The sequence below is a fragment of the Jaculus jaculus genome, chromosome 15 (assembly GCF_020740685.1).
Source record: "Jaculus jaculus isolate mJacJac1 chromosome 15, mJacJac1.mat.Y.cur, whole genome shotgun sequence".
Lineage (NCBI taxonomy): Eukaryota > Metazoa > Chordata > Mammalia > Rodentia > Dipodidae > Jaculus > Jaculus jaculus.
Genome location: NC_059116.1, coordinates 44,003,470 through 44,030,704, shown reverse-complemented (window position 1 = coordinate 44,030,704; position 27,235 = coordinate 44,003,470). Strand labels below are relative to the sequence as shown.

Genomic DNA, 27,235 nt, shown 5'->3' with positions numbered 1-27,235 from the left:
CTGATTTCCCAGTACTCTTGTAAAGCCAGATGTGCAAAGTGGCATACATGTCTGAAATATCTTTGTAGTAGTAAGAGGGTTTGTCACATCATTTATCATTCTCTCTCCTTGAAAATAAATGGTTAAATATAAAAATTAAAATTAAATAAAAGTAATATTTGGATGTAGTCGTAAGTTAACGTTCACAGTTGGTCAGTTGGTGATGATTTGAAGCAGTCTGGCCTGTATGGCTGGAGCATGCTAAGTTCATCATCTGATCCAGCAAATCTTAGGATGCTGCTGTCAGAAGAACAACTTCAAAATGTGCAGCACATATCAAGGAAGTCATAGCTGAATTCTCCATTGATGCTTCACTTTAAAAAAAAAAATGTTTATTTTTTCTCAAATGAGAGATACAGACACAGGATTAGGGAAAGATATGGAAAAAGAGAGTGATGAGGACAGAGAGAGAGAGAAAAAAATGAAAATGGGTATGCCAGTGTGTCTAGCAACTGCAAACAAACTCCATCTGCATGTGCAACTTTGTGCATCTGGCTTTATTTAGGTACTGGAAAATTGAACTGGAATGTTAGGCTTTGCAGACAAGTGCCTTAACTACTGAGCCATCTCTCCAGTCCTGCTTTAATCACTTTTGATGGAATTGGCATAGCTATGAAAGGCCTTCAAGTTCTTTCTGAAGTGTGTTCATCGTGTGAGACAATGAAGAAACATTGCACAGCAAGTGCTTAAGACCAAAATATTGCTGGAGAGGGAACTGGACAGACTCCTTCTATTCCTAACCCAGTAATTCCCAGCTTCCAAGTCCTCATCTATAGGAAGTCCTGAACTGAAATTTCAGTATTTCTTGAAGAACTGACTAAAAAGTAAATATATAAAAAAATAAGCTTTTGTTCTGACACAAATTATAATTAAAAAAAAAAAAAACTTCTCAACAAGTATGGTGTTGCATGCCTTTAATCATATCATTTCTGAGGCAGGTAGGAGAATTCCTTGTTTCAAGGTCAGCATGAGACTACATAGCAAATTCTATAACAGCCTGAGATAGTCCATGACCCTACCTCAGAAAACCTAAACAACAACAACAACCACAACAAAAATTCCCAGATTAGATCAGATCAGATAGAACCTGGTTGAGAAAAGTTTGTCAGTGAAAAAGGCATCCTTGGGAACTGCTGGGCAAATATTTCCCATCACCCTGAAGCATGCGTAGCCCCGCAGAATGGGAGGATTGATGTCTGCCACCAGGGATCTTTTCCAAGCACTGAGGGCAAGAGATGTCCTATACTTAGCTTCTAAGAAGACATAGGCCATGCCTGGTGAAAACATAGTTGAGGATCTAAACTCTTTACATGCATTCTTTTATCTCCCAACACATTGTGGTCATTGTTATCTTCTCTGTAAGAGTGTGTGATGTAATGATTCCTTTCCATCTTCAGGACCCTGGCTGTCATGAAGCAGTTACTGTGCTGACCCTGGTCTCAGTCATGGTGATGAAACATGAAAAAAGAACAAAACTGCTGATAGCCAGGTGTTCACAGAAGGTAAGGAAAGGTCTCAGACCTTCACCTGACACTTTAGTCATGCCCTTTTGCCTCAGCTATTCATGATCACAGAGGTGCTACAGTATAAGAATTAAAAGTTTAACTGGGGTTTTGGACTTTTCAGTGATGCCTACACCATTGAATTGATCATGCTCCTTTAAGTAACCCAATAAAACCTGATTCACCAAACTGGATGTAAATGGAATGCTTTTTATGTTTTATTCAAGTTCTTTCTGTGTAGGTCAAATGGGTATCTCCTGGCTTCTCTTGAGGAAAACTCAAGCAATAATGACAGAATGAAACCGAGGTGTTGGGCTGGAGGGATTGCTTAATGGTTAAGGCATATGCCTGCAAGGCCAAACAACCCAAGTTCAATTCCCCAGGACCCATGTTAGCCAGAGGCACAAAAGGGACACACTCATCTGGAGTTCATTTGTAGTGGCTGGAAGCCCTGGCATGCCCATTCTCTCACCTTCTCTCCCTCTTTGTCAAGTAAATAAATAATGAAAAAACCCTAGGGTCATGATTTCCAAGCTTCCTATGTCAGTTACTGTTACCAGCTGTCTAAGTCCTGGATACTTAACACATGGTTAAAAATAATACGGGCTATGCTTTTTTTTTTTTTTTTTTTTTTTTTTTACTTTAATACTAATATGGCAGGAGAAATTGAATTAAGGTTGATATTAGCAATATGACATTCTAGGAGTACCACACTCAAATTAGAATTTAAAATATATTGTTGGAGTAGATCTATTCAGAACCCTGCTGAAAAATGCAATTCAGGGCTGGGGAGATGGTTCAGTCATTAAAGCCATTTGGATGCAAAGCCTGAAGACCTGGGTTTGAACCCATGTAAAGCCAAAAGTTGGAGGTACTTTAGTGCAAGGATAAAAATAAAACTATTAGAGGCTCTATAAGCTTTGCATAAATTGTAAAAAGAAATATAATTCATACAACAAAATCATGAAAGGAGGGCTGGAGAGATGGCTTAGTGATTAAGGTGCTTATTGGCAAAGCCAAAGGACCCAGGTTCAGTTCTCCAGTACCCACATGAAGCCATATGCACAAGATGGCACATGCATCTGGAGTTCATTTAGTGGCTAGAGGCTAGAACACCCATTCTCTCAATATATATCTGTCTCTTTATCTCTTTATCACAAATAAATAACTACAATAAAATCATGAAAGGAAAGAAGACAAATTGTTCAATACATTCTGGAATTTCAAAGAATGAATTAGCATGTCATTCCGTAGGATAAGTTAAAAAAATAATAATTACGGAGTGAGCAAATAAGCATGTGTATAATAAATAATTAAGAATTTGGAGAACAACTGCTGGCTTACATGACAATGGACCTGGCTTTGTGCCTTGTTTCATGAAAGGCACGCAGGTTTCTCAATATGATTGTTCCCTGCGATCCTCATAGTGCTGAATCCTGCGTCCTCCTCAGTGCAACTCAAAACATGCCTTTGTAATAAAGTTATCATGTGAAGTACATTTCCTTTGAACTTTTGTAACAGAAAAAAGAGGGAGGGAAAACAAACAATGTATCTCTCTCCCATGCTGTGAAGACCGTCCCCCTCCTTTCAGTGCTAATTTCTCCACACTGCTAAGTTCCCAGTTGCTGCCAGGACAAAATACTCACAGGAAAGACCTCCATATGCTTCCTTAAAGCTGCTCACACTCCACTGCTAGGGACTTACAGATCCGTGACCAGCATCTGCCACATTTGTGCTTAGCTCAAGATTATTGCACACAGAGAGACCGATACAAGTGGAGAGCAGTCCCTGGGGATTCAGAAGGAGGTGGTTTCCTGGGACCTCACTGAGAGAGAGGAACACTTCTTCAGAGATTCTGGTCATGACAAGGCATCTCCAGATGCACAGCTGCTGGTTTAGTCCTAGAACAATTTCAGGGCTGGGGAGGTGGGCTCAGTGTGTCAACTGCATACCATGCAAGCATGAGACGCTAAAATAGATCTCAGCACCCACAAAAGCCAAGCATACTGGCATGTACTTAAACCCTAGCACTGGGAAGTTGAGACAGAAAGATCCTAGTAGCCCTTACTAGCTAGCTTTTCTTTATTTTAAACACTTATTTAGTGCGAGAGAGAGAGAGAGAGAGAGAGAGAGAGAGAGAGGGAGAGGGCCTCCAGCCACTGCATCTGGAAAATAGAACCTGAGTCCTTAGGCTTCATAGTGATGCACCTTGACTGCTAAACCATCTCTCCAGCCTCTAGCTATTTTTTTTGTAGCCAAATAAGTGAGCTCTGAATTGAAGGACAGATCCTTTCTTAAAGAATAAGGTGGGGACTTCCGGTTAAGATGGCGGCGTAGGTACCACGCCAAAGCAGCCTAGGGGGGAAAAAGACCAAAAAAACTCAGCAAAATACACACTTTTACTAAAAAGTGAGGTGTATAGGAAATTGAGGCGGCAGCGGAGAAGTAGAAGAGTTATATAGCATCCAGAGCCCGCACAGGCGGGAAAAGCGGCTCCAGCGGGTTCGGCAGCTCGGCCAACCGCCGCAGCCATGGCACAGCAGAAAGCAGCCAGTCTCGCGGCTCGAGCCGCAGGAAAAGCCAGGTGCAGGATTTTCCCCTCACACCCCGCTCTCCGCAACTCGGGACACGTGAGGGGAGAGCGGCAGCGAGCAACAGAGGAGCAGACCGCCAGGTAGAAGAACACGTGGAGCAGAGAGAGAACCAGAGCAGCTGCGGCTCCCTCCCCTCCCCCACCGCCTGAGCCCAGCTCCAGAGAACACAGCAGCGAACCGGGACCCGGCCACGCCAACTTGGGCTGACAGTGGGACCCAAGCAGGAGGAGAGTTCGGCAGCAACTTCAGCGGCTCCAGCACCGGTACCAGCGGCCCCAGCAGCAACGGACCCAGGAGTGGCAGCGGCGGCTAATACTGCAGCAGCGGCGTTGGTCATGGCAGCGGCAGCATCAGCAGCGGTGGTGGCTCCGGTGGTGGCAGTTATAGGAGCAGCAGAGGCAGCAGCAGTGGCTCGGTTTGCCCCGTAGGAAAAGCAAGTGCCCAGCTCCAGAAATCAGAACAGCAGCCCGACGACCCAGGCAGCAACTTGACTGAGACCAAAATCACCCAAGGTAACTGGGATTGCACCAGGGAAGGGTTTCACTTGGTCACAAGCTGACTTGGATCCCTCAACAGACCAGAAATCTAAACCTCTTTGTTGATAGAAGATCTGGTCATTATAATAACTACTCTTGCATACATACTCGGGTCTGTTTTTGATTGAATGTGTACAGTGTTTAGTTAAATTTTAGAATCTACCTGTATTTTATTCCACTCAGCCTGCTTGAATACTCCTATAGCAGGGAAACTCAACCCCTAAGAACATCTTTGTAGATACTCTGAGAGTCTTAAGAGCCACACCTAATACCATAAGGTCCTACCCTGAAAATATATTACATCAAATCAATTGATACAGCTAAGAATACACAGCTAGCTAGAAAATCCAAGCATTAACTTAATCCAAGATGCAAAAATATATACATTATAACACAAGAAACACTAAAAAGCAAGATGATATAAATCCACCTAAAAGTATTAGTGCATCAGAAATGTCCTCCAGAGAGAAAGAGTTAGAGGAAATGCCTGAGAAAGAGTTCAAAAGAATAATCATAAATATGTTCAAAGAGGTCAAAGAACACATGAAAACAATCAAAGAAGAAATCAAAGAGGAAATCAAAGGAATCAAAGAAGAGGCAGGACACCAATTTAATGAAATAAAGAAGGCAATACAAGACATAAATAGGGAAATAGAAATAATAAAGAAAAACCAGTCAGAATAACTAGCAATGAAGAACACAGTTAATGAAATAAAAAACTCTGTAGAAAATCTCACCAGTAGGATGGATGAGGGAGAGGACAGAATATCTAAGCTAGAAGACCAGGTGGCAGACCTAATGCAGTCCAACAAAGAGAAAGACAAACTTATAGAAAAGTATGAGTGGGAATTTCAAGATATTCGGGACACTATGAAAAGATCCAATATAAGAATTCAGGGCATAGTAGAAGGAGAAGAACTCCACTCCAGAGGCATAGTAGGCATCTTCAACAAAATCATAGAGGAAAATTTCCCCCAAATTGGGAAAGAGGTGCCAATACAGATACAGGAAGCCTTTAGAACCCCAGCCAGACAAAACCCAGAAAGAACCTCCCCTCGCCATATTATAATCAAACTTCCAAACACACAAACCAAAGAAAAATTATTGAAAGCAGTTAGAGAGAAAAATCAAGTTACCTACAAAAGCAAGCCCATCAGGATTACAGCAGATTATTCAACACAAACTTTTAAAGCCAGAAGGGCTTGGAGTGATATATTCCAAGTTCTGAAAGATAACAACTGTCAACCAAGGTTACTTTATCCTGCAAAGTTATCCATTCAAATAGATGGAGAAATAAAGACATTCCATGACAAAAGCAGGTTAAAGGAGTATTTGAAGACAAAACCAGCTCTACAGAAAATACTTGATAGAATCCTCCATGCTGAACAAAAGGAAAAGCACACATATAAGGAACCTAGAAAAAACAAGCTATACTCAAATACCAGTTAACAGAAGAGAGCACAGATAGAACCAGTAACACACACACACACACGAAACTGGCAAACATAAATACACATCTTTCAATAATATCTCTTAATATCAACGGTCTCAATGCCCCAACAAAAAGACATAGATTTGCAGACTGGGTTAAAAAGCAGGATCCTACAATTTGTTATCTCCAAGAAACTCACCTTTATACAAAGGATAGACATTATCTTAGGGTGAAAGGTTGGAAGACGGTGTTTCAAGCAAATGGGCCTAGAAAACAAGCAGGGGTTGCTATCCTAATATCAGACAGGGTAGACTTTAGTCCAACGTTAGTCAAGAAAGTTAAGGAAGGTCACTTTATATTGATTAAGGGCACACTCCAACAGGAGGACATTACAATCCTAAACATATATGCACCTAACATGGGGGCTCCCAAATTCGTCAAACAAACACTATTAGAACTAAGGTCACAGATAACACCAAACACAGTGGTGGTGGGTGACTTTAACACCCCACTCTCATCAATTGACAGGCCATCCAGGGAAAGAATAAACAGAGAGGCATCTGGACTAAATGAGGTCATAGAAGGAATGGACCTAACAGATATATACAGGACATTTCATCCAAAGGCTGCAGAATATACATTCTTTTCAGCAGCACATGGAACATTCTCTAAAATAGACCATATATTAGGACACAAAGCAAATCTTAACAAATTCAGGAAAATTGAAATAATTCCTTGCATTCTATCTGACCACAATGGAATTAAACTACAAATCAGTAGCAAGAAAGGCTATAGAGCATACACAAAATCATGGAAACTAAACAATACACTACTAAATGATGAGTGGGTCAATGAAGAAATCAAAAAGGAAATCAAAAAATTTATAGAGTCAAATGATACTGAGAACACAACATACCAAAATCTCTGGGACACAATGAAGGCAGTTCTAAGAGGTAAATTTATAGCCTTAAGTGCCTATATTAAGAAATTAGAAAGGTCGCAAGTAAACGACCTAATGCTTCACCTTAAAGCCTTGGAAAAAGAAGAACAAGGCAAACCAAAAATTAGTAGACGGGAAGAAATAATAAAGATTAGGGCAGAAATTAATGAAACAGAAACAAAAAGAACAATCCAAAGAATTAATGAAACAAAGAGTTGGTTCTTTGAAAGGATAAACAAGATTGATAAACCCTTAGCAAATCTGACCAAAAGAAAGACAGAAGAGACACAAATTAATAAAATCAGAGATGAACAAGGCAACATCACAACAGATTCCAGAGAAATTCAAAAAATCATAGGGACATACTACAAAAGCATATACTCCACAAAGTATGAAAATCTGAAAGAAATGGATGATTTCCTTGATCTATATGACCTACCTAAATTAAATCAAAATGAGATTAATCACTTAAATAGACCTATAACAAACATGGAGATCTGAACAGTTATCAATAATCTCCCAACTAAAAAAAACTCAGGCCCGGATGGATTCACTGCTGAATTTTACCAGACTTTTAAGGAAGAGCTAACACCATTGCTTCTTAAGCTTTTCCAGGAAATAGAAAAAGAAGGAATTCTACCAAACTCCTTCTATGAGGCCAGCATCACCCTGATTCCAAAACCAGGCAAAGATAGAACAAAAAAAGAAAATTATAGACTAATCTCCCTCTTGAACATAGATGCAAAAATTCTCGACAAAATATTGGCAAACAGAATACAAGAGTATATCAAAAAGATCATTCACCCTGACCAAGTAGGCTTTATCCCAGAGATGCAGGGATGGTTCAACATACGCAAATCTATAAATGTAATACATTACATAAACGGGTTGAAGGACAAAAATCACATGATCACCTCATTAGATGCAGAGAAAGCATTTGACAAAATCCAACATCCCTTCATGATAAAAGTCCTACAGAGACTGGGAATAGAAGGAACATATCTCAATATAATAAAGGCTATTTATGACAAGCCTACAGCCAACATATTACTAAATGAGGAAAAACTGGAAGCTTTTTCACTAAAATCAGGAACAAGACAAGGGTGTCCACTGTCCCCACTTTTATTTAATATAGTTTTGGAAGTCTTAGCCATAGCAATAAGGCAAGAGACACACATAAAAGGGATACAAATTGGAAGGAAGAAATCAAGTTATCATTATTTGCAGATGACATGATTCTATACATAAGGGACCCTAGAGACTCTACTAGCAAGCTGTTAGAGCTGATCAAAACCTACAGCAATGTAGCAGGATACAAAATAAATACACAGAAATCAGTAGCCTTCATATATGCTAACAACAAACACACAGAGGATGAAATCAGAGAATCACTCCCATTCACAATCGCATCAAAAAAAATAAAATACCTTGGAATAAACCTAACCAAGGAAGTAAAGAATCTATACAATGAGAACTTTAAAACACTCAAGCGAGAAATTGCAGAAGACACTAGAAAGTGGAGAAACATCCCTTGTTCCTGGATTGGAAGAATCAATATTGTGAAAATGGCAATCTTACCTAAAGCAATCTACACATTTAATGCAATCCCTATCAAAATTCCAAAGGCTTTCTTCATGGAAATAGAAAAAACAATCCAAAACTTCATTTGGAATCACAAAAAACCTCGAATATCTAAAATAATACTGAGCAACAAAAAAGAGGCTGGTGGTATCACCATACCTGATTTTACCCTATACTACAGAGCCATAGTAACAAAAACAGCATGGTACTGGCACAAAAACAGACATGTAGATCAGTGGAACAGAATAGAGGACCCAGATGTAAGCCCAAGTAGCTATAGCCACCTGATATTCGATAAAAATGCCAAAAATACTCATTGGAGAAGAGACAGCCTCTTCAGCAAATGGTGTTTTGAAAACTGGATAAATATCTGCAGAAGGATGAAAATAGATTCTTCTCTCTCGCCATGCACAAGAATTAAGTCCAAATGGATTAAAGACCTGAACATCAGACCGGAAACTTTGAAACTGCTAGAGGAAAAAGTAGGGGAAACCCTTCAACATATTTGTCTTGGCAAAGACTTTCTGAATACAACCCCAATTGCTCAGGCAATAAAACCACAGATTAACCACTGGGACCTAATGAAATTACAAAGATTTTGCACCGCAAAGGACACAGTGAAAAAAGCAAAGAGGCAACCTACAGAATGGGAAAAAATCTTCACCAGCTATATATCTGATAGAGGATTAATATCTAGGATATACAAAGAACTCAAAAAGTTAAATAATAAGGAATCAAACAAGCCAATCAAAAAATGGTCTATGGAGCTAAATAGAGAGTTCTCAAAGGAAGAAATACGAATGGCATATAAGCATCTAAAAAAATGTTCTACGTCACTAGTCATCAGGGAAATGCAGATTAAAACTACATTGAGATTCCATCTCACTCCTGTCAGATTGGCCACCATCATGAAAACAAATGATCACAAATGTTGGCGGGGATGTGGAAAAAAAGGAACCCTTCTGCACTGCTGGTGGGAATGCAATCTGGTCCAGACATTGTGGAAAACAGTGTGGAGGTTCCTAAAGCAGCTAGAGACTGATCTACCATATGACCCAGCTATAGTGCTCCTAGGCATATACCCAAAGGACTCATCTCATTTCCTTAGAAGTACATGCTCAACCATGTTTATTGCTGCTCAATTTATAATAGCTGCGAAATGGAACCAGCCTAGATGTCCCTCAACAGATGAGTGGATAATGAAGATATGGTACATTTATACAATGGAGTTCTACTCAGCGGTAAAGAAAAATGAAGTTATGAAATTTGCAGAAAAATGGATGGACCTGGAAAGTACTATACTAAGTCAGGTAACCCAGGCCCAGAAAGCCAAGCGCCACATGTTCTCTCTCATATGTGGATCCTAGCTACAGATGACTGGGCTTCTGCGTGAGAATGAAAATACTTAGTAGCAGAGGCCAGTAAGTTGAAAAGGAGACATAAAGGGTGGAGAAAGGAAGGGAGGAGGATACTTAATAGGTTGATATTGTATATATGTAATTACAATGATTGTAATGGGGAGGTAATATGATGGAGAATGGAATTTCAAACGGGAAAGTGTGGGGGTGGGGAGGGAGGGAATTACCATGGGATATATTTTATAATCATGAAAAATGTTAATAAAAATTAAAAAAAAAGTATAACTAAAATCTTAAATAAAAGGACATCTCTGATCATGTTTCAAAAAAAAAAAAGAATAAGGTGGAGAGAGGTTGCATACATAAACCTATATTGGCATACTATACAAACATAGGAAAGCAAAAAAAATATAGAAGATTAATTCCTACAATGACCCTCTTTATTAAAAAAAAAAGAGAATCAAACTATGAGAATAACATGAAAAAAATTATCATTATCCCCTACTTTGTGGGCACGTGGGTCTTTACCATGATCCACTAGTTGGCATATTCATGCTTCTAAGGTATTGACTGTATGTCTGTCTCATGGGCAAACTTCAGTCTCACCTATTTAACATCTGTTTTAATAATCTTCTTTCTCTGAATGCTCAGTGGAAAATGATAGATAATTCTTGAAGCCACCCGTGATTATTTAAAACATGACTGATGTATCATTTTTAAAGTGATGCTGCAGGAGAGATGGCTTAGCTGTTAAGCACTTGCCTGTGAAGCCTAAGGACCATGGTTTGAAGCTAAATTCCCCAAGACCCACTTTAGCCAGATGCACAAGGGAGCACATGCTTCTGAAGTTCGTCAGCAGTGGCTGGAGGCCCTGGCTCACCCATTCTCTCTCTTTCTCTCTATCTGCCTCTTTCTGTCTGTCTGTCGCTCTCAAGTGTTTTTAAGTAGAACGAGCATGTGCTCAGTATGGCCTTTGCAGACAGGTAGTGTGGTCAGAGGAAAATCTAAAGTTTCTGAAGTTGAGACAGCATAAGGTGTGTGCACTGGGCAAGAAAGGGAACCATAAAATTTCCTCAACTGTGGACTCAATCCACATGATTTTATTTCCAGAAAACCATATTGGATGTTTTGTGGAGAAAAGTTTGCTAAAGCAAGGCTGAAAGGACACAGCTAGTATAAATGGAAGGAACAGACAGAATGGGAGTAAAAGAATAAAAGGGGCAATAGGCAGGCCAGAACTTCATGGCTGGTTCTGAAAAAATGATAAAATCGTACTATATTGTGCTGATGGAGAGTAGAGAGGAAGAAGGCATGCTTAAAGTACTTCGGATTTACAGATTTTGAAGTATTCTTGGTACTTAATATAGAGATACAGAGAAAGCAGAGATCTAGGTGCCAACTGGATCACTATTAATTGGTATTTATGTATGGTACCTGAAGTCTGAAAAAAAATAAGGTCACCTCAGGAAAACAGGAGAAGGAATGAGGAAGGTTACTATAAAATAGAGGCATACCATGGTAAAGACAGTAAAGTTGAGCCTTTTGGAGAAAACTGATGCCCAAGCCTCTGAATCTACTTGGGATCCTGCTTCCACCACTCTTGCAGGATTCATGACTTCAGTCCTACAAAACACAATTACTTACTAATGCTTATTTTGTCTTCTTTCTTTTATCCCGTAGTAACAAAGTGCCAATAAAGTAGTTATTATATTATGCCATATATATATATATATGTTATGCTCACAACACACTGGAGACCATGAGGCTATGATGTATCTCATTTGTAGACACAAGGCTATGGCCATATGACTCTGGAAGTTCAACTAGCCTTCCATTTAGCAAAGTCACCCCTATTGTTGGATTAAGTTCTACTGAAATGAATATAGAATCTGACTATTTCAGAACTGACCACTAACTCAACCATCTTCATAATAGTCCGGGTTCTTTTTTTGGGGGGGGTAGAGGGGTTAGGGAGAGGAAAGCCCAACAGACTGGCATTCTTTTTTATGCACGAGGTGTGGCAAGAAAAGAGGGAGAAAATTGGCATGCCAGGACCTCCAGCTACTGTTGCCAAACTCCATATGTGTGTAGCACCTTGTGCACATGTGTGACCTTGAATGCTTGTGTCATCTTGTGAGTCTGGGTTACATGGGATCTAGAGAACTGAACAAAAGTGTTTATGCTTCCTATACAAGTGCAAAACCACTATGCAATCTCACCAGCCTTTCAGGGCCTTTTTGTTTTTAGTTTATGGCAAGCACACAGAACTAGATGGAAAACAAGTTCTTTGTGTGGAACTGGGAAGGTGATTCAGTGACCAAAGGTACTTGTTGTAAAGACTGCTGGTCTTGGTTCATTTCCTCAATATACACATAAAGAAGCCCTGGCATACACCTCTACATTTTCACTATTAAATAAATAAAAATGTTTTTATAACAGGTCCTTATTAAATGTTCTTTTAGTTTTGTATTTCATGTTGTATTCCATGTCATAATATATAATACTTATAGTGAATAGTATATTATTTCAATACAAGAATATAATGTATAATCAGGGTAATCATAACATTCATGTCAAAAGGACTCAAGTTTTTGTGTTAGAACCATGCACAGTGTCCTCTCTTAGTTATCATGCAATGATGTGTAATTAAATGTCAAATATAGATTAGATTCCTTTTTGGACTATATAATGTTAAAAGTTATCCTCAACTAATTCTTAAAGAAGGGATGCCAGGAAGAGACAAACGTAAAAACAGGTAAGCAAGCAAAACTTACAAGTAGGATCACAATCACAACCCACAATAGATACTAACATCAGTGAGGAATAAACAAATATAATAGTTGGAATTTAGCTGTTGTTTGTTCTAGCTAGCATAACTGAATAATGCATTTGTTTAATACACACATGATATAGACTTACATGTATTTAATCAAGATGAGATTTGAATTTGAGTCTGTACTCTAAAAATTATTTTCACCAACTCATGAAATCTCAGAACAAGTGATGCGTCACTTGTGGGTCAGAGACAAAGACACTTTCTGCTTACATACTAAAAGGCAAGTCTTTTTTGTGATAATATCATTGCCAAATAACCCTATGGGCCACAAACATGCTACTACATAAAACGTTGTATGAGAATTAGATGGGTAATAAAAGTACATATTTGGGTCTGGGGTGAAACCTCAACTGATAAGAGTGCTTACTGTGTAAACATGAGGAAATGAGTTCAATCCTGAGCACTCACCTCAAAAGTTGTCATGACTGCTCATCCCTGTAGCCACATGGGCAAGGTATAGACAAGAAGATTGCTGAGTTTCCTGTTAACTTGTCTAGCTAAAGAAATGGAAGCTCCAGGCTCAGGGAGACTCTGTCTCAAGGAAATAAGGCAGAACAGAGAACAGTGGACACTTAGGGTCTTCCTCTGCCCTCTGCATATTTTCATACAAGGCTTGTACAACTGTATACACCATATACATGCATATGCACACATACGCACACAATACATGCTTGAAAATAAGCACAGCACATAAGAAGCATTTCCAATGTCTTTACTCCATTGGTTCATAATATTATTGTGAGAAAATAATAACACATGAGTTAGGGAGATGGGTCAGTGGATAGAGCAGCTTTCAAGCTAGAGTATCCAAGTTTGATACTCAGATTCTGTGCTAAATTTTGGAAGCTGTGGCAGGCTCCTGTCATTGTTGCACACCAATACTAATGGAAAGTGGGAGATCTAGACCAGAGCATTTCCTAATGTTCAGGAAAAGCACATGGGACCACAGAGCAAGACTTCAGAACAGGACATTTTGTCTCATATGAAGTGAACAGAAAAGAATGGATCCAGAAGTTGTGCCATAACCTCTACAAACACATCGTGGCTTGTACACACCCGCACTCACACATGCACAAATGCAAGCCAATATACATAAATAATAAAATTTAATATATTAAAAGCAAGAGCACAGAAGTTCTTAAGGAACTCCATATGTTTATAATTTTATGGCTTTAGAAGACATGATTGAAAAATGTTCAAGAGAGGATTTCTGTTCAAGCTCTTATCTTATCCTTCAGTGGTTCTATTTTGAAATTATCATTATACTACAAGGTATTTTAACATAAGAATTGGAAAAAAGTAAGGCAGATGTGGATGGAATCATTGTGAATAACAAAGCATGAAATTTCTAGAAAGACTGTTTTGTGGATCTTGTCAAGTGTCACAGTTAGGAATATCATCATTAAAATCCTAACAGCACCTAAATAAAAACATCCTGAAGTAAAATAACCTGAAAAGGTCTGTTACACATGGGGAATTCTTAGCCATTTGATCTGAAATATAATACTCAGTACTATGAATTGAAATTTGGAGTTTATAATATTGTTGCAAAAATATCCAAACTCACAATGTTCCCTGCAGGATGTCTATCACAGTGGAACTGATACGGCTTGCTGGTCAGAAAAAAATAAAGTTAGGAAACATATTCAATGGGAAAACATAAAAGATAACCTCAGAGTGAATATTTTTTTTTCTATATACAAAACATATGGCCTAGATTTCTTCAGATCATTTACTTACACCATTAGAACAAATGCCTAAACCTGTGATAAAATTATACAATTAAATTTATCACATACAGACAGAAGAGAAAGAGAGAGACAAATAAAAGTGATAGAGGAATAAAAAGATACAGATAATCAAAGAAACAGAGACAAACAGAAAAAAAAAAGAGACAGTGAAAGAAATAGAGAAAAAAGAGTCAGTGAGACTGATTCTAATTTCAGTTATGATTGGGTCCAGAGGATAATGCTAGAGAAATATACAGAAACAAGGAAGAAAAAAGTAGCTGTAGAGTAGCATGTCATATTTTAAAATATTTGTTTCTTACTGAGATTTTAAGTAAAAAGTTTTCATCCCTTTTGCTCAGAACCTATGTAACTCATTTAATACCTTTTACATTTTTACTGGAAGCACCTAGAAAGACTTTGTCATAGCTTCCGTTCCAACCAGGGATGTGTGTCTTCACCTTGAAGTTACTTTCTGACACACAGTTGTCTCATCTCAGAACACCCAGTGCTGAGAACCACTCACAGAATCATGGCTGGTTCAAATTGCCTGCGAGAATCCAATCTTCAAATATACCCATCTGATGCTTCTCGCTTTATCATTTTTAAATAAAGGTTTTACAATCATAAAAACAAGTATACCACGGATTTGGGGATTGTTTCCTTCATTTTCCTCATGGCTGGCTCACACTGCGTTAGTGGGATCATTCTTTATCCAAAGTGCTGGCACACTGGTGTCATCAAACAGGGATGATTTTTGCCTTATTGCATTTAGCAACGATTCAGTGTTATGTTTGCATACTTCCTCGGGGAACAGGAAGAGGCTGGAAAAAAAAAAAAAACAATGAAACTAAATAAAGACAGAAAGAAATAATCATCAGAGAACATCCTCGGGGAGTGCAGAAAAGCAAAGCCAAGTTTCCACTGTTGTGATTGTGTGGATCTGTGATGGAGAAATATGCGTTTGATAGAACTTAAATTATTTAGGACCCTACAAGGAGATTGTGTTCATATTTTAGTTTTAGAGAAATACCATATGCAAATTATTTTGTTTACCTCTCCCTTTATTTATCTTTCTCCTTAAAGTCTTGCTTTCATTCTCCAAGAGAGACTTGGGGACCTACTTGTAAGACAGTGTGGCATTAGTCTTTAATTGTTCTGTGATATTTCATCCAGTTACAAGTATCAAGATAAAATATTCTACATGTTCCACATACTCAATCCAACCCTAAAACAATCTTTACATCTGATATTTTTTCATCTGTGAAATGACAAATGACATTGGCATGTAGTTTGTTGTTTAAATCCTTTGGGGTGAGGGAGGCATCATTGAAAATGAAGCATTGGACATTTTTGAATGTATTCATAAAGGAGCAGAAAATAGGATGATTTTAAATCTTCAACCTAAGAAGATTGAAATTATCTGAAGGGAGAATGAAAGAGAAAGGCAGAAAGAGAGAGAGAGACAGACAGACAGAGACTGTCAGATAAAGCACACAGATCATGTATACAAAATTAGTTTTAAGACAACTGTCTATCCTTACTAGTAGGAAGCAAGTGGCTGTCTTTATGGTCAATATATTTCACCTCTTTTTTAAACATACAAAAAATTCTATTGAGAATTTTTGTACATGAATATGCTGTAACTTGGTCATAATTCCCTTCCATTACCTTCTTTTATCTCCTTTTGACACTCCATTGAAGTGCTCTTCTCCTTCTGACTACTTCTATTCTGGTGAAGAACTAGAACTTCTAAAAGCAGCAATGTTTTCAAAGTGGAAAAAACGAAAATGAAATGCTCAAGTCAGAGTACCTGCATTCAATCCCAGACCTGATGTACAAAGTCAGATGGTGGGCTTCTGTATCCCACCATGCAGGAGTGAGATGGGAGGCAGTGGCAGAATTTCATGGAAGCTCATTTTGAGTGTGGCAATCAAACACAAGAATGAGAGAAAGCAGCAAGTGGGAGGACATATCATCCAGTGGCCAGGGATGCTTACATATCTTAGGTGAAACATGTGTTTACAGAGCTGCAGAATGGCCAGGAGGAACTTGGGCCGGCACAGCCAGGTCTCATGTCTGTGGTGGAGGTAGGTGGTAAGTAACATAGAGGTTTAAAGCTGGCTGTGGTGGTGCATGACTTTAATCCCAGCACTAGGGAGGCAAAGGTAGGAGGATCACCATGAGTTCAAGGCCACCCTGAGGCTATATAGTGAATTCCAGGTCAGCCTGACCCAGAGTGAGACGCTACCAGGAAAATCAAAAACAATAATAATAGTAATAATATAAATAAAAATCAATCGAGCTATCAATAAATGGCGATTTAAATAACCTAGTCTAATCCAGCGTGTTTTCTAGTGTCGATATCCATGGATTAGCTCAGAGCAATGTATGAATTAAAGTTCCAATTCTTGGAATAATTGAAAATTCTTCCATTAAAGGTTTTTTATATTTTATTTATTTATTTACTTTTTTGGTTTTCCAAGGTAGTCTCACTCTAGCCCAGGCTGACCTGGAATTCACTATGTAATCTCAGGGTAGCCTCAAACACATAGCAATCCTCCTTTCTGTGCCCCCCACCCCCAGGTGCTGGTATTAAAGGCATACACCACCACACCTGCCCAATGCTCAGCTTTTGAAAAATGACTCTTACCTTGTATTTATTTATTTATTTCAAAATCAAAATCTCTGAATTGTTCACCGAGCACCAAATACACCATTCATTAGTGGCATCCTAAATTGGGCTGTTGGTAGCTCAACTCCTGGTTGGACTGCACTTAATATGCAGGCCATCTTCACCTGAAAAGTTTGAAGCCAAAGTTGGCAATATGAATTGAAAGGGGTAATGAGACCAACTGATCCGTGAGTGAGTCCCACAAACTGTCTCCTTTCTAAGCAGAACCAACTCTCCACAAGGAAGGTGAGAACATAGTCATTCTCTTTGTGGTCAAAATACTTTTGAGCTCAGAATCTAAATGGATAAATAGAAATAGAAATAGAATAAATAAATAAATAAATAAAACAAATAGAACAATAAATATTGTTGTCAGGCATGGAGATATATGCCTTTAATTCTAGCACTTGTGAGGCAGAGATAGGAAGATCACTGTGAGTTAAGGCTAGCCTGAAACTACATAGTGAATTCCAAGTCAGGCGGGGCTAGAGAGAGACCTTACCACAAAAAAAAAAAAAAAAATTATTTAGTAAGCAGGAATTAGAGAGAAAGAGATAGAATGGGAATGGGTACACCAGGGCCTCTAGCTATACATGTACCACTTTGACAGCTTCATGTGGGCACTGTGGAATCAAGACCAGGCAGTCAGTCTTTGCAAACAATTGTCTTTAACTGCTGGGCCAGCCCTATACAAATGTTTTTAAAATATATTGTATTTATTTGTTTGTATTATACCAAGCCCTTGTGCAGATGCATGCACGACTTTGTGCATCTGCCTTTACTTGGATACTGGGGAATTGAAACCAAGCTGGCAGGCTTGCTAGCAAATGCCTTTACCCACTTTGCCATCTACCCAATCCAAATTTAATGTTTTTTTGGTTTTTTTTTTTTTTTTGTTCTTTTTGTTTGGTTTTAGAGGTAGGGTCTCACTCTGGTCCAGGCTGACTTTGTATTCTCAGGTTAGCCTCTAACTCACAGTGATCTTCCTACTTCTACTTCTACCTCCAAAGTGCTGTGATTAAAGGCATGCACCACCATGCTTGGCTCAAATTTAATGTTTTTAACAACAGCAAAACACTTCTGGAGATCAAGATAAGAAATAGTTGGACACCATACTTTGTTAGAATTTCTAATAAAGGAAAAATAATTTATGAAATATTATGTGGCTATTAGATACCATATTTTCAAGGAAATTCTTGCAATCTAGTATGAAGAAAAATCAGGATAGTTAGATTCCACCTTAATAATAATAAAAAAGAAGATGTTAACTCCTCCCACAGTAGATACAAGGATTAAAATGACATGCACGATGCTAAGTAAGTGGCTTGGGCCATGGAATCACGAGCAACCTGTAAAAAGTAAGCCAATGAAAGCACTTGAAAAGGTAACTTTTCCCTCTACTTCAGTTGTGGCTCCCAGTGGAATAATGTTTGTTGATAAGGCTAGATGGTGTCACTTCAAGGACTGCTCTGGAGGAGGATGGACAGAGTTCAGACACTGCTTCTCCTTTCCACACTTTTTTTTTTTTTTTTTCTGAAGAAAGCAACAATGTCTTAAACTAAATTGGCTGATCCCAGTCAGGAGGCTGTGATATGTGACCTTTTATGCACTTGGCATTTGGTGTTAAAGACCAGTCATAAAGAGAAAGCTGTTACTAACCCTTCAGAAGATCCAGGCGAAGACGTTACCTGCAGGACACCTCTTACCATCTGCATTGTTCATGCTCATATTGTCTATTTCTTAGACTTTGGTCTCTCCATGGCTGTCCTTGCCCAGAATTACCATGTGTGGAGCCTGTCCTATAGGAGCCATAGCCCTGTCTCCCCACCTGTGTGATGAGAAGTCACTCATCACATCACTGTGCCCACAGTTTGTTGGTTCTCTTTCAAGCAGGTCTTGCAGACAAATGCCTTCAGGTTGGGAAACTTCATGAGCCAATATCTATTTTATTCCAGAAGGACCTCCACAGCATACCTTTTTTCAGACTGAAGGTACTTCTGATGGAAAAGCTTGCCATCAAACACATTCCAGGACATGAAATTAAGTGTTGTCCAGGGAAAGCCATATGCACTGACTAGGGCCAGAGTGGTGAAGCCACCGCTGAGAAGAGAGCCCAGCTGCATGGCTCGGGAATTGAGGTACTCTAGCTCTAAGGCTTAGAACTCATGAGCAGACAATCAACAAGGAAACATGTTCTGTTTCAGGTACCTTCTGCAAGTTCATAAGCTGGACAGTTGGTTTTCCTTGGAGCCACAAGGCCTGAGCAATAACCACATGTAAATCCTCTAGGCAGTGTCCCCCTGACCAAAGAGGTATATAAGGAGGCAGCACAGAGCTCTGATCGGACTTGCAACCATCTGAAGCTCTTCTCTTGATGAAGATAGGTTGAAGCAGGCTAGCAATAGATGCAGGCGCTGGGTCAGCACTGCTGGTTCTTGGCTCAGCCACAAAACATCCAAACTAGATGTGCTTCCTGAGCAGTACAACAATGCCCACAGACTATCACTTCTGCCCAGAGATCAGCTGTTTCACATATTTTGCAGAAAAGAAAAAAAAAAAAAAAGATTTTCAGGTCTTTTGGCCAATGGTTCATGGAGAAAGTGACTGAAGGCAGTTTGTTCAGTTATATTAATCTAACTTAAAGTCAATTAAGAGTAGGGTTTCAATGAAGTGTGGCAAAGCAAATTCTTATTCTTTAAAGCAAGTAAGTATTGCCCAGACAGGATCACATGTACAATAGAGCTCAGGTAGCTTTCCTTTCTCAGCCTTTCTCCAAAGTCTCAGAAAATAGATAATTTCTCCTTAAAGACTTAAGGGAAGGTGGCTTGTGGCCAGCTGTGAACTCATACTGGGAACAAAGAAGTAGTGTGGTGAAGTCACTCAAGTCAAATGCCTGCTTCTGGTTCCTGTGTCTCTTTTAGCTTGCAGTGTAAGAAATCCATGCTTCTGAATAGGGGTTGGTAGGTGCTTAGACAAATACATGTTTGTTTTTTTTTCCTCACACTGTCATATAGACAATGATATTGAACCTTTAATGATAGATGCTGTATACAGTCATTGTTTTTGCTTTGTTTAAAGCAATCACAAGGTATTTGAGGTTTTTTCATAGGTTTTTGCAAAGTGTTTAGCAAAATGACAACCTTCACTACAGGTATTGCTGACCACTAAAAATCTAAGTCAACTTGCATCGACTGGCTTTCTTGTCAAGATTTTGAGGAACATTTCAGTCACCAACATGAGGAATATTGTTGTCACCAAGATAGTTGTAGCTTCATAGGGAGTTGCAGACTCTATAACACCCTTCATCCCAGAGAGAGCTAGCCATGCATGCATAAGGAAGTGAAGAAGGAAGGCAAGGTGGAAGAGGTAAAGGAAAGGGGAAAACAGGGAAGCACAGAAAGAAAAATAGAACTTTGAAAATGCCACAAATTATTTGTATTCTAATAAATAAATTTAAAACTTTAAAAAGCAAGGTGTAGACATCTGTCTCAGTTACTGTCTCATGGCTGGGACAAACATGTGACCATGAGCAGCCTCTGGGAGAGGAAGAGAGGTTTTGTTGAAAGCTTACAGAATCCAGAGGAAGTATTATCATGGCAGAAGCTGGCTGACTTCTGAATTCACAGAAGGAAAAAAAAAAAAAAAAGCACCACCAGCCAGCATAAACAGCCAGTGCTCAGACTGGTTTTGAACACATCTTAGGCCAGACTAAAAGATTTCCCCCTAGTGACACCTCCTCCAGAAGGCTAGTGGAGACTTAAGTAGGAAGCTTAACACTAAACAAATATTCCTGAGGCCAGTTGGAGAGATGGCTTGGTGATTAAGCTACTTTCCTACAACTCCTAATGACCTGCATTTGATTCTCCAGTGCCGACATAAGCCATATGCTCAAAGTGGTGCATGCATATGGAGTTTGTTTGCAGGGGCTAGAGGGCCTCGTGCACCCATTCTCACAATCTTTCTTTATCTTTATCATCTCTATTGCTATCATTATCTCTATCGCTATCATCTCTCTGCTTGCAAACAAACAAACATCCTTTAAAAATAGATTTATGAGACTGTGGGTGACATGCATTCACATTCAAAGTACTTGATCATCTTTATAAATTTTAGGGTGCAAAAAGTAACATATAATCTAGAGTTATAAAACACAGATGCGGCCAGGAGGTGCACAAAGCATTCATCTGCTGGTTGTACTCAATTTAATACAAAGACACTCCACTTTAAAGGAAGTAAACTGATATTCTAACGGTTTATTGACTTGATAAATTGTCACGTATAATAATACATCAGCATTTCATGTAGTATTTTAATATAAAGCACTGGGCTTGAAAACTTGAGACACCTATGCCCAACTCCATAGACTCTACCAGAGGCACGATGTCAACTGGGGAAATTTGGAACTTCTGAGAAGCAACAACTGATCACTGGACCACGGGGTGTTCATTTCCTATCTGAGTGACCCACATGGAATATTTGATCTCACTTGGGTGCTGGTCTTCTCACTTATAAAATGTAGCAAACCAGGTGTTTATTGTAGGACTGGAGAGATTTAAGTGAAATGGTTATAATTACATTTTATTTTATTTGTATTACCTTACTTCCCAGGCATATATAGTGGAGAAGCCAATAGCTCCAGTTGTTACTATTACCACTGTTCTAAAGGGAAGAATAATACTCTCAACCTATGGGACATGGATGTAGAGAGAGGGCAAAGAATGTGGCCATGCTTTTTAACTGAGATCTCAAGCCACCTGGGAATTACCATAATCGCTGTAATTTTTTATTCTGAAAGAAGTTTTGTGCTCTGTTGCAAATGAAGCCAATAGTTATATGAGCTTTGAGATGTCGAGAATACCAAGCACACAAGCATAAGCTCCAGGAATCGGTTTTGGTTTACAGTTTCTATAATGTCCATAACAATTTAGCATGGTAAGGGAGGCAGAGACACACTTGTGCTCTCTTTCTGTGCATTATGTGATGATTTTAAAGTGATTCAACACTCTTCAAAGAGCACTACATATTATAAGTGTGTTAATAATAAAATACTAAATGTGTCCACTAAATAATACACTAACCATGCATAGTGTGAAGTGTTAGAAGCAGTTATAGAATCAGTTCTTAAGGTGTACAAGGGACTGTTCCAAATAAAGTATCTTAGCTTGTTCTACTTTGGTCCACACAATAACAATGCAGCATCATACTAATGAGTTAAGGAGAAAGGACCTCAATGGAGGTGCCCTGGTTTCCCTGACAATGGTATTGAGCACTGTACTGGATCAAATCCTTGCTAGTTGGTTTAGCTATACTGTATAAATTTAGTTCCTATCTTAACATAATACAGGCAATATGCAAAGCTTCAAAGGCCCAAATAATACTTAATGGAGAGAGACTGGAGGAAGTCCCATTGAGATCAGGAACAAGACAGGGATGTCCTTTCTCACCTCTGCTTTTCAATATAGTTCTGGAAGTCCTAGACAAGCAATAAGACAGGAGAAGGAAATAAAAGGGATACAATTTGGAAAGGAAGAAGTTAAGTTAGCTCTTTGCTGATGACATGATTGTATATGTAAGAAACCCGAGAGACTCCATCCCAAAACTCCTGAAGGTGATTAACTCCTATAGCAAAGTAGCAGGATACAAAGTCAATGCACAAAAATCGGTAGCATTTCTATATGGAAATGGCAAAGACACAGATAAAGAAATAAAGGACATAGTCCCAGTTTCAATAGCAACAACAACAACAACAAAAATACCTTGGAATAACGTTAAGAAAGGAAGTAAAAGATCTATACAATGAAAATATAAAACTCTCAAAAAATAAATTGAGGAGGACTTGAGAAGATGGAAAGAACTCCCATGCTCCTGGATAGGCAGCATTAACATTGTGAAGATGACAATCCTACCAAAGGCAATATATAGATTTAATGCAATTCCAATTAAAATCCCTACAGTGTTCTTCACAGAGATAGAAAAAATGATCTCAAATTTCATATGAAAAGGCAGAAGGCCTCATATATCCAAACATATCCTCAGCAAAAGAAATACCTCTGGTGGCAACACCATACCTGATCTAAAGCTATACTACAAAGCAATAGTAAAAAAAAAAAAAAAAAAAAAAAAAAAAAAAAAAAAACAGCATGGTACTGGCATAAAAACAGAAGTATAGACCAATGGAATAGACTAGAGGACCCGGATTTTGGGTCTACTAACTATAGCTACTTGATATTCGACAAAGGCCCGAACAATATAGGCTGGAAAAAAGATAGCATTTTCAACAAATGGTGCTGGAAAAACTGGATAACCACATGCAGGAAACTAAAACTTGATCTACACACTTCACCATGCACAACACTCAAATCCAAATGGATCAAAGACCTCAACATAAGACCAGAAACTCGAATACTACTGGAAGAAAATTTAGGAAGTACTTTCCATGATATATGAATGGAAAAAGACTTACTGAACAAAACCCCAGTGGCTCAAGTTCTTAAACAGTCACTCAACCCATGGGATCATATGAAGCTGAAGAGTTTCTTTACAGACAAGCATATAATACGCAAAGCCAATAGAATACCCACAGAATGGGAGAAAATATTTACAGGTTATCCAACTGATAGAGGCCTTATCTCTAGAATTTACAAAGAATTCAAAAGTCTAAACAATAAGAAGACAAATACCCCACTCACAAAATGGGGCACAGAGTTAAACAGGCAATTCACAGAGGAAGATATACAAATGGCAAACACACACTTAAGAAAATGTTCATTATCCGTAATCATCAGAGAAATGCAAATTAAAACAACTATGAGATTCCACCTTACCCCAATAAGGATAGCCAACATGAAAAAGTCAAATGAAAATAAAAGCTGGCAAGGATGTGGAGAAGCAGGGACACTCATTCACTGTTGGTGGGAATGCAGGATGGTACAACCACTTTGGAAAGCAATATGGAGACTCCTGATAAAGCTGACTATAGAAATACCAACTGACCCACTTATACCCTTACTGGGCATCTACCCTAAAACCTTCAAACCACAGGCCAGAGAGATTTGTTCAACTATGTTTGTAGTGGCACAATTCGTAATAGCTAAAAGCTGGAATCAACCCAGATATCCACCATTAGAAGAATGGATAACAAAGATGTGGTATATCTACACAATGGAATTCTATACAACAGTAAGAAAAAAATGACACAAAGACATTTGAGGAAAAATGGTTGAACCTGGAACAGATCATTCTCAGTGAACTTACCCAATCACAGAAAAAAAATCGACACATAGTCTCACTCGTCTATAACACCTAACCTGAATCTACCCAAGACACCTTACATACCCAGCAAGCACCTCATGGACTAGACAATAGGATGCATGGTGAGGGGCGAGAGGGCATGGAAGGGTGGAAAACAGTAATCTGGACCCAAACGGCAATGGTACCATAAAATTCTACTTCCTAAAAGACAGACCAAATGGCTGAACCTTCACTAGACCCTTACAGGAAACACCTGAACCACAAGACACTGGAGAGTGTAGGATCAAGACTAACCTACATCTTCCCTCCATCTCCCTCTCCCCCTCTCCCCTTTATCTCTCTCCTCTCTAACTCTTGTATATTAGTTATGTTTTTCCTCAATTTCTTAGTGGGCACTGACCTGTAACCCTTACTTCCAGCTTGGGGCTACCATCCACAATGAGCTTTTGATCAGAGAAACCTACAAGGTTTCCCAAAACAATGACAGACTTCTGTCAGAGTACTTGATGACCCACCAAAGGCCAGTGGTAAGACCCTATTGCTGAAGACTCCATACGTAGCTGACACATAAAATGGAATGGCATAGCTGGAAGCCAGGAGAGAGTCAGTCCCCAGACAGTCAGTGTGTCTAGTGCCAGAAGGTGCTACATGGGTGACTGGGGGAAATGACCAAGATCTGTCCAAGCAACTCATTGTCTAACCTAATTATCAACAAATAACCTGATGTGATGCCCACACAAGTGCAATAGTGGCACACAGCCATGGTGAGGAACCAACTGCTCTTGATTTGGCTAACTGATACCCTCAGTGGTACTAGACCCATGGCTGGAGCTGGGAAACAAGTCAGAACCATACCCAAACACAAGCCCACTCTCCAATATCAAGCTACCATCAGTCATGGGGTACAAGAGGGCCTATACCTATCAAACTCTCTATCAAAAAAGTAAGTGTTATCTCAATTTTCCGGGTGCTAACTTACTCTCCGTTGGAGAATCTGCTTCTCTTTTTCAGATAGATGAAGATCCTAAGGAGAGAGCTGTCCCAACATACCTCAAAAGGGGCCCAACTGAAACTAAGGACAATTGGCAAAACAAGCAAGGGTGATGTTTTCCTGTGAACCGGATACCAGCACAAAGGGGAAGGAGACCAACACAGAGAAAAATCTACTCCTACCAAATCAGGGAGCCAGAGCCTCAGAGGCCCCCAACACCTCAGCACTGAAGCAGAACAAAATTGAACCCAACATGGCTCAGGGAAATTTTGTGGAAGAGGGGGCGGAAAGAATGTCAGAGTCACATGTTGGGTCATGATTTGCAGAGGCCTTTTTCATTCCAATAACTGTGGGCTAACTCCACAGTGCACGACCCATTTACATCAACAAGGAGGGTCCAATTGGAGGGGGTAGATCATAGATGAGCCTAAACCATGATACCAAACTGCCCATACTTGCTGAAAATAAAACTAATAAATTAAATTAAAAAAAAAAAAAAAAAAAACAGCTTTCAAAATGGGGGATGATCCAATCTGGAAGGCTCATATCAGTCCATCATTTACCTTTGCAAAATCACATCATAATAAACACAAGTTTGAAGAGGAATAGATTTTGTAAGTAGGTGAAGTCAGAGGGGTCTCTGGATAACTTTTAGCTCTCACTGAAGGGTCTCTGGCAGATGCATAGCTAAGTCTCATTTCTTTCCCTCCATTTCCCTCCTCAAGTCACTGACCCTCAGTTACCAGTTCAGGGACTTCTAAAGTAGAAATCCAGAAATAATTGCACCAATTTTCTGGGTTTAAGTGATGTCTATCTTGGTGACCCAGGGTTGTAGAGTGAATAGTTACCTGTCAGGATGGTAGAGTGGCAATCTACATTCATCTTGGAGGACATCGCATTAGAAAGAAATTGAGCCAGAGAAGATTCTACCTAAACTGTGGTTTTGTTGTAATCAAGATACTTTTTTTTTTCTTGCCTTTTTTAATTCTACATTGTGGAACTAGAGATAAAGATATAATCACAGCTAAGTTACACGTGGCGGAGCTACCTTGGACCAGAAATATTAGATATGCTGTTATTAAGGGTCAGAAATAACTTCAAGCACATTACTTACACCACAGTGCTCTGGCATGTGGTTTATGCTAAATTGGGAGGAAAGGTCAAACCTGAAAAACAATCCTCAGGTAGTGAAAGAATTAGCTCTCTTAAATACTCAGGCTAATACATAGGAAATTCAATGCAGATAAATGCAGAATAATGACTCTTGCAGAATGTAATAAAAGGACATAATATGTGCTTAATGGGAAAGTACCACAGCATATTGACCTGGAGAGAGATGTAAGTTATTTAATAAAAACCTATATTAAAGATTATTCAGCTCCATTATTACTGGAAAAAAAAGTACTGCGTGTTTTGTTAGACCTTACCTACAGCAACACATCCAATCTAATCTAATTGCTGCACATAACCCAAGAAACATATTTAGAATGATCTTCAAAGGGCAATTCATAGAACAAGCTAAATGAAAGCACTTATCAGAGCAATGTTTGGAAGCAATTATTCAAAGAACTGACCATTTTATTTTTGGTAAGTCAGATGCATTAGAGAAAGTTGGAACAAAAGGGTGTCCAGACTCATAGAGCAAGCCTGCTCCATTGCTAAGACGGAGGTGAGGCCTCATTAAATCTACCTCATGTTCTTAAGGATCCACTTTTATCAACGCTCTGACAATTCCATTAACTTCTTCAGCAATTACCAATCCTGGATAACAAAT

At 39.0% G+C, this 27,235-nt stretch overlaps 1 pseudogene; it reads right to left on the bottom strand.

Moving 5' to 3' along the window:
• Positions 1 to 15,230: 15,230 nt before the first annotated feature.
• On the bottom strand, positions 15,231 to 26,355 carry LOC105944592 (annotated as a pseudogene).
• Between the last annotated feature and the right edge of the window lie 880 nt (positions 26,356 to 27,235).